An 8,772-nucleotide genomic window follows, 5' to 3' on the forward strand; every position below is an offset into this window, starting at 1 on the left:
TGTCTGTTTTTATGCCAATATCAGACTGTTTTGATTACTATAGCTTTGCAATATAGTTTGAAAACAGGACTTGTAATGCTTCAGATTTGCTTTTCTTTCTCAGAATTGCTTTGGCTATTCTGGGTGTTTTTTGGTTTCATATAAATTTTATATTGCTTTTTCTATTTCTGTGAAAATGCCATTGGAATTTTCATAGGGATTGCATTGACTCTATTGTTTGCTTTGGGTGGTATGGGCATTTTAACTATTCATTCTCCTAATTCATGGACATGGAATACATTTTCATTAATTTGTGTCTTCTTCACTTTCTTTCATCAATGTCTTATAGTTTTTGTGTATAGACATTTCACCTCCTTAATTAAATTTATTCCTAGATATTTTATTCTTTTTGATTCAATTGTAAATGAGATTGTTTTCTTAATTTCTCTTTCTGATAGTTTATTAGTGTATATAAGTGCAAATGATTTTTGTATATTAGTTTTGTACCCTGCATCTTTACTGAATTTGCTTCTTACTTCTAAGAGTTTTTTGGTGAAGTCTTTAGGGTTTTCTACATATATTATGTCATCTGCAAACAGAGAGAACTTTACTTTTTCCTTTTCAATTGGAATGCCTTTATTTTTTTTTCTTGTCTAAATACTCTGGCTAGTATTAAGTTTTCTAGTACTATGTTGAATAAAAGTGGTGAGAGTGGACATTCTTGTCTTGTTCCTGATTTTAGAGGAACTTATGTTTTTACTGTTGAGTATGACACTAGCTGTGGGCTTGTCATATATGGCCTCTATAATGTTAAGGTACATTCGCTCTATACCCATTTTTTGGAAAATTTTTATCATGAATTAATGACAATTTTTCCAAATAATTTTTCATCTACTGAAATGATCATATTATTTTTACTTTTCACTCTATTAATGTGATGTATCACACTGACTGATTTGCAGATGTTAAGCCATCCTTGAATTCCAGGGATAAATCCCACCTGGTCATGGTGTATGATCTTTTTAATGTATTGTTGAATTCGTTTTCTAAAATTTTGTTGAGGAATTTTGCATCTATGTTCATCAGGGATATTGGTCTGTAATTTTCTTTTCTTGTAGTGTCCTTGTCTGGTTTTGGTATCAGGGTAATACTGACTTTGTAAAATGAGTTTGGAAGTATTCTCTCTTCTTCTATTTTTTGGAAGAGATTGAGGATTGATATTAATTCTTCTTTTAATGCTTGGAAGAGTTCACCAGTGAAGTCATCTGGTCCTGGGGTTTTATGTGTTGGGAGATTGTTGATTACTAATTCAATCTCCTTATTCACTATTTGTCTGTTCAGACTTTCTATTTCTTCATGATGAAGAAAGAATGTGTATGTATGTATGTACATTGTATGTTGTATGTTTCTAGGAATTTATTCATTTCTTCTAAGTTGTCTAATTTGTAGTTGTATAGTTATTCATAACCAGCAGGATTTTTAACAGAAATTTACAAGCTGATTCTAAAATGGAAATGCAAAAAACCTAAATAGGCAAAACAACTATGAAAAAGAAAATCAAAATTGGAGAGCTACCAATAATAATTATGAATTTAGAGTTGAATAGTGTAGTATTGGTTTAAAGATAGACAAACAGATCAATGGAACAGAATAGAGAGTCCAGAAACAGACTCACACATATATGGACAAATGGATTTTGATGAAAGCACAGAAGAAATGAAGTGCATAAAGGACAGTCTTTCCCACAAATGATTTTAGAATAATTGAATATCCATATGAAAAAGAAGATAAAGAAAGGAAGGAAGAAAAAGAAATAGAAAGAAAGAAAAGAAAAGAGGGACTTCCCTGGTGGTGCAGTGGTTAAGAATCTGCCTGCCAGAGCTCTACCCACCACCAGAGCCTCCCATCAAGCCTCTTAGATAGCCTCAACCACCAGAGGGCAGACAACAGAAGCAAGAAAAACTACAATCCTGCAGCCTGTGGACCAAAAACCACAGTTACAGAAAGATAGAGAAGATGAAAAGGCAGAGGGCTATGTACCAGATGAAGGAACAAGAAAAAACCCCAGAAAAACAACTAAATGAAGTGGAGATAGGCAACCTTCCAGAAAAAGAATTCAGAATAATGATAGTGAAGATGATCCAGGACCTCGGAATAAGAATGGAGGCAAAGATTGAGAAGATGCAAGAAATGATTAACAAAGACCTAGAAGAATTAAAGAACAAACAAACAGAGATGACTAATACAATAACTGAAATGAAAACTGCACTAGAAGGAATCAATAGCAGAATAACTGAGGCAGAAGAACGGATAAGTGACCTGGAAGACAGAATGGTGGAATTCACTGCTGCGGAACAGACTAAAGAAAAAAGAATGAAAAGAAATGAAGACAGCCTAAGAGACCTCTGGGACAACATTAAACGCAACAACATTCGCATTATAGGGGTCCCAGAAGGAGAAGAGAGAGAGAAAGGACCAGAGAAAATATTTGAAGAGATTATAGTCGAAAACTTCCCTAACATGGGAAAGGAAATAGCCACCAAGTCCAGGAAGCGCAGAGAGTCCCATACAGAATAAACCCAAGGAGAAACACGCCGAGACACATAGTAATCAAAGTGGCAAAAATGAAAGACAAAGAAAAATTATTGAAAGCAGCAAGGGAAAAACGACAAATAACATACAAGGGAACTCCCATAAGGTTAACAGCTGATTTCTCAGCAGAAACTCTGCAAGCCAGAAGGGAGTGGCATGATATACTTAAAGTGATGAAAGGGAAGAACCTACAACCAAGATTACTCTACCCGGCAAGGATCTCATTTAGATTTGATGGAGAAATCAAAAGCTTTACAGACAAGCAAAAGCTAAGAGAATTCAGCACCACCAAACCAGCTCTACAACAAATGCTAAAGGAACTTCTCTAAGTGGGAAACACAAGAGAAGAAAAGGACCTACAAAAACAAACCCAAAACAATTAAGAAAATGGTCATAGGAACATACATATCGATAATTACCTTAAACGTGAATGGATTAAATGCCCCAACCAAAAGACATAGACTGGCTGAATGGATACAAAAACAAGACCCATATATATGCTGTCTACAAGAGACCCACTTTAGACCTAGGGACACATACAGACTGAAAGTGAGGGGATGGAAAAAGATATTCCATGCAAATGGAAATCAAAAGAAAGCTGGAGTAGCTATACTCATATCAGATAAAATAGACTTTAAAATAAAGAATGTTACAAGAGACAAGGAAGGACACTACATAATGATCCAGGGATCAATCCAAGAAGAAGATATAACAATTATAAATATATATGCACCCAACATAGGAGCACCTCAATACATAAGGCAACTGCTAACAGCTATAAAAGAGGAAATCGACAGTAACACAATAATAGTGGGGGACTTTAACACTTCACTTACACCAATGGACAGATCATCCAAAATGAAAATAAATAAGGAAACAGAAGCTTTAAATGACACAATAGACCAGATAGATTTAATTGATATATATAGGACATTCCATCCCAAAACAGCAGATTACACGTTCTTCTCAAGTGCGCACGGAACATTCTCCAGGATAGATCACATCTTGGGTCACAAATCAAGCCTCAGTAAATTTAAGAAAATTGAAATCATATCAAGCATCTTTTCTGACCACAACGCGATGAGATTAGAAATGAATTACAGGGAAAAAAACGTAAAAACGACAAACACATGGAGGCTAAACAATACGTTACTAAATAACCAAGAGATCACTGAAGAAATCAAAGAGGAAATAAAAAAATACCTAGAGACAAATGACAATGAAAACACGACGACCCAAAACCTATGGGATGCAGCAAAAGCGGTTCTAAGAGGGAAGTTTATAGCTATACAAGCCTACCTAAAGAAACAAGAAAAATCTCAAGTAAACAATCTAACCTTACACCTAAAGAAACTAGAGAAAGAAGAACAAACAAAACCCAAAGTTAGCAGAAGGAAAGAAATCATAAAGATCAGAGCAGAAATAAATGAAATAGAAACAAAGAAAACAATAGCAAAGATCAGTAAAACTAAAAGTTGGTTCTTTGAGAAGATAAACAAAATTGATAAGCCATTAGCCAGACTCATCAAGAAAAAGAGGGAGAGGACTCAAATCAATAAAATCAGAAATGAAAAAGGAGAAGTTACAACAGACACCGCAGAAATACAAAGCATCCTAAGAGACTACTACAAGCAACTTTATGCCAATAAAATGGACAACCTGGAAGAAATGGACAAATTCTTAGAAAGGTATAACCTTCCAAGACTGAACCAGGAAGAAACAGAAAATATGAACAGACCAATCACAAGTAATGAAATTGAAACTGTGATTAAAAATCTTCCAACAAACAAAAGTCCAGGACCAGATGGCTTCACAGGTGAATTCTATCAAACATTTAGAGAAGAGCTAACACCCATCCTTCTCAAACTTTTCCAAAGAATTGCAGAGGAAGGAACACTCCCAAACTCATTCTATGAGGCCACCATCACCCTGATACCAAAACCAGACAAAGACACTACAAAAAAAGAAAATTACAGACCAATATCACTGATGAATATAGATGCAAAAATCCTCAACAAAATACTAGCAAACAGAATCCAACAACACATTAAAAGGATCATACACCACGATCAAGTGGGATTTACCCCAGGGATGCAAGGATTCTTCAATATACGCAAATCAATCAATGTGATACACCATATTAACAAATTGAAGAATAAAAACCATTTGATCATCTCAATAGATGCAGAAAAAGCTTTTGACAAAATTCAACACCCATTTCTGATAAAAACTCTCCAGAAAGTGGGCATAGAGGGAACCTACCTCAACATAATAAAGGCCAGATATGACAAACCCACAGCAAACATCATTCTCAATGGTGAAAAACTGAAAGCATTTCCTCTAAGATCAGGAACGAGACAAGGATGTCCACTCTCACCACTATTATTCAACATAGTTCTGGAAGTCCTAGCCACGGCAATCAGAGAAGAAAAAGAAATAAAAGGAATACAAATTGGAAAAGAAGAAGTAAAACTGTCAGTGTTTGCGGATGACATGATACTATACATAGAGAATCCTAAAACTGCCACCAGAAAACTGCTAGAGCTAATTAATGAATATGGTAAAGTTGCAGGATACAAAATTAATGCACAGAAATCTCTTGCATTCCTATACACTAATGATGAAAAATCTGAAAGAGAAATTATGGAAACACTCCCATTTACCATTGCAACAAAAAGAATAAAATACTTAGGAATAAACCTACCTAGGGAGACAAAAGACCTGTATGCAGAAAACTATAAGACACTGATGAAAGAAATTAAAGATGATACCAACAGATGGAGAGATATACCATGTTCTTGGATTGGAAGAATCAACATTGTGAAAATGAGTATACTACCCAAAGCAATCTACAGATTCAATGCAATCCCTATCAAATTACCAATGGCATTTTTTACGGAGCTAGAACAAATCATCTTAAAATTTGTATGGAGACACAAAAGACCCCGAATAGCCAAAGCAGTCTTGAGGCAAAAAAATGGAGCTGGAGGAATCAGACTCCCTGACTTCAGACTATACTACAAAGCTACAGTAATCAAGACAATATGGTACTGGCACAGAAACAGAAACATAGATCAATGGAACAAGATAGAAAGCCCAGAGATTAACCCACGCACCTATGGTCAACTAATCTATGACAAAGGAGGCAAAGATATACAATGGAGAAAAGACAGTCTCTTCAATAAGTGGTGCTGGGAAAACTGGACAGCTACATGTAAAAGAATGAAATTAGAATACTCCCTAACACCATACACAAAAATAAACTCAAAATGGATTAGAGACCTAAATCTAAGACTGGACACTATAAAACTCTTAGAGGAAAACATAGGAAGAACACTCTTTGACATAAATCACAGCAAGATCTTTTTTGATCCACCTCCTAGAGTAATGGAAATAAAAACAAAAATAAACAAGTGGGACCTAATGAAACTTCAAAGCTTTTGCACAGCAAAGGAAACCATAAACAAGACGAAAAGACAACCCTCAGAATGGGAGAAAATATTTGCAAATGAATCAACGGACAAAGGATTAATCTCCAAAATATATAAACAGCTCATTCAGCTCAGTATCAAAGAAACAAACACACCAATCCAAAAATGGGCAGAAGACCTAAATAGACATTTCTCCAAAGAAGACATACAGACGGCCACGAAGCACATGAAAAGATGCTCAACATCACTAATTATTAGAGAAATGCAAATCAAAACTACAATGAGGTATCACCTCACTCCTGTTAGAATGGGCATCATCAGAAAATCTACAAACAACAAATGCTGGAGAGGGTGTGGAGAAAAGGGAACCCTCTTGCACTGTTGGTGGGAATGTAAATTGATACAGCCACTATGGAGAACAATATGGAGGTTCCTTAAAAAACTAAAAATAGAATTACCATATGACCCAGCAATCCCACTACTGGGCATATACCCAGAGAAAACCGTAATTCAAAAGGACACATACACCCCAATGTTCACTGCAGCACTATTTACAATAGCCAGGTCATGGAAGCAACCTAAATGCCCATCAGCAGACGAATGGATAAAGAAGATGTGGTACATATATACAATGGAATATTACTCAGCCATAAAAAGGAACGCAATTGAGTCATTTGTTGAGACGTGGATGGATCTAGAGACTGTCATACAGAGTGAAGTAAGTCAGAAAGAGAAAAACAAATATCGTATATTAATGCATGTATGTGGAACCTAGAAAAATGGTACAGATGAGCCAGTTTGCAGGGCAGAAGTTGAGACACAGATGTAGAGAATGGACATATGGACACCAAGGGGGGAAAACTGTGGTGAGGTGGGGATGGTGGTGTGCTGAATTGGGCGATTGGGATTGACATGTATACACTGATGTGTATAAAATTGATGCCTAATAAGAACCTGCAGTATAAAAAAACAAACAAAACAACTAATACTAAACTTTCATTGGGTTATTTGTATGGAAATATGTTAATATAAATGTTTCAGACATTACATGAAATTTCTAAAAATCTTAGATTTGTATTTGTATGGAAATATGTTAATATAAATGTTTCAGACATTACATGAAATTTCTAAAAATCTTAGATTTGTATTTGTATGGAAATATGTATGGAAATATGTTAATATAAATGTTTCAGACATTACATGAAATTTCTAAAAATCTTAGATTTGTATTTGTATGGAAATATGTATGGAAATATGTTAATATAAATGTTTCAGACATAAAAAAAAAAAAAAAAAAAAGAATCTGCCTGCCAGTGCAGGGGAAATGGGTTCAATCCCTGGTCCAGGGGGATTTCACATGCTATGGAGCAACTAAGCCTGTGCACCACAACTACCGAGACTGCACTCTAGAGCTCACAAACCACAACTATTGAGCCCGTGTGCCACAACTTCTGAGCCCATGCACCACAACTACTGAAGCCTGCATGCTCTAGGGCCCTTGTGCTGCAACTACTGAAGCCCGTGCACCTAGAGCCCATGCTCTGATGCAAAAGAAGCTACCGCAGTGAGAAGCCTGTGCACTGCAATGAAGAGTAGCTCCCACTCGCAGCAATTAGAGAAAGCCTGCATGCAGCAATGAAGACCCAACGCAGCCAAAAGTAAAAAAAAAGAGAGAGAGAGAAAGGAAAGGAAAAAATAGAAAAATAACTTTGATTCATACATTGTACCATATTTTTAAAATCCATTCAAAATAGACCATGACCTAAAGTAAAACTTAAAATTATAAAACTTCTAGAAGAAAACATAAGAGAAAATATTTGTCAAATATTTGTAATTTTGTGGCAGATGAAGATTTCTTAGACACACCACCAAAATCACGATCCACAGAAGAATAAATTGACAAATTCAACCTCACCAAAATGAAGAACTTCTGCTTTTCAAAAGACACTGTTAAGAGAATGAAAAGAAAAGCCACAAACAGAGAGAAATTTTTTGCAAACTATATATCTCTCAAAGGACTTATATCCAGAAAATACAGTGATCTCAAAACTAAATAATAGGAAAAACCAAACAACCCAATAAAATAAATGGACAAAAGTTTAAATAGACACTTCATTGAAGAAGGTATAAGGCTGGCAACTAAGCAAATGAAAAGATGATCAACTTCATTAATTAGGGAAATTGAATTAAAACTACAATGAGATACATTTAAACATCCTTTAAAATTAAAAAGACTCACTGTGATGTTTAACTTTATGTGTCAACTTGACGGCACCATGGGATGCCAAGATATCTGGTTACACATTATTTCTGAGTGTATTGTGAGGGTGTTTCTGGAAGATATTAACATTTGAATTGGTGGACTGAGTAAGGTAGATTGCTCTCCCCATTGTTAGTGGGCATGACCCAATCTGTTGAGGGTCTGAATAGAACAAAAAGGTAGAGGAAGGTTGAACTGGCTCTCTCTGCTTGACTGCTTGAGCTAAGACATTCGTCTTTTGCCCTCGGACTGGGATTTACACCATCAGTGTTCTTGGTTCTCAGGCCTTCAGGCTCAGACTGGAATTTACACCACCAGCTTTCCTGGTTCTCCAGCTTGCAGACAGCAGACTGTGGGACTTTACAGCTTCCATAATCATATGAATCAATTCATTATAGTAAGTCTCATTCTAGTTATATATGTATATATTTCTATTGATTCTGTTTCTCTGGAGAACCTTGACTAATACACTCACCATACCAAATGTTGGCAAGGATATGGAGGAATTAG

Source organism: Eschrichtius robustus, chromosome 3 (genome assembly GCF_028021215.1).
Source record: "Eschrichtius robustus isolate mEscRob2 chromosome 3, mEscRob2.pri, whole genome shotgun sequence".
Classification (NCBI taxonomy): Eukaryota; Metazoa; Chordata; class Mammalia; order Artiodactyla; family Eschrichtiidae; genus Eschrichtius; species Eschrichtius robustus.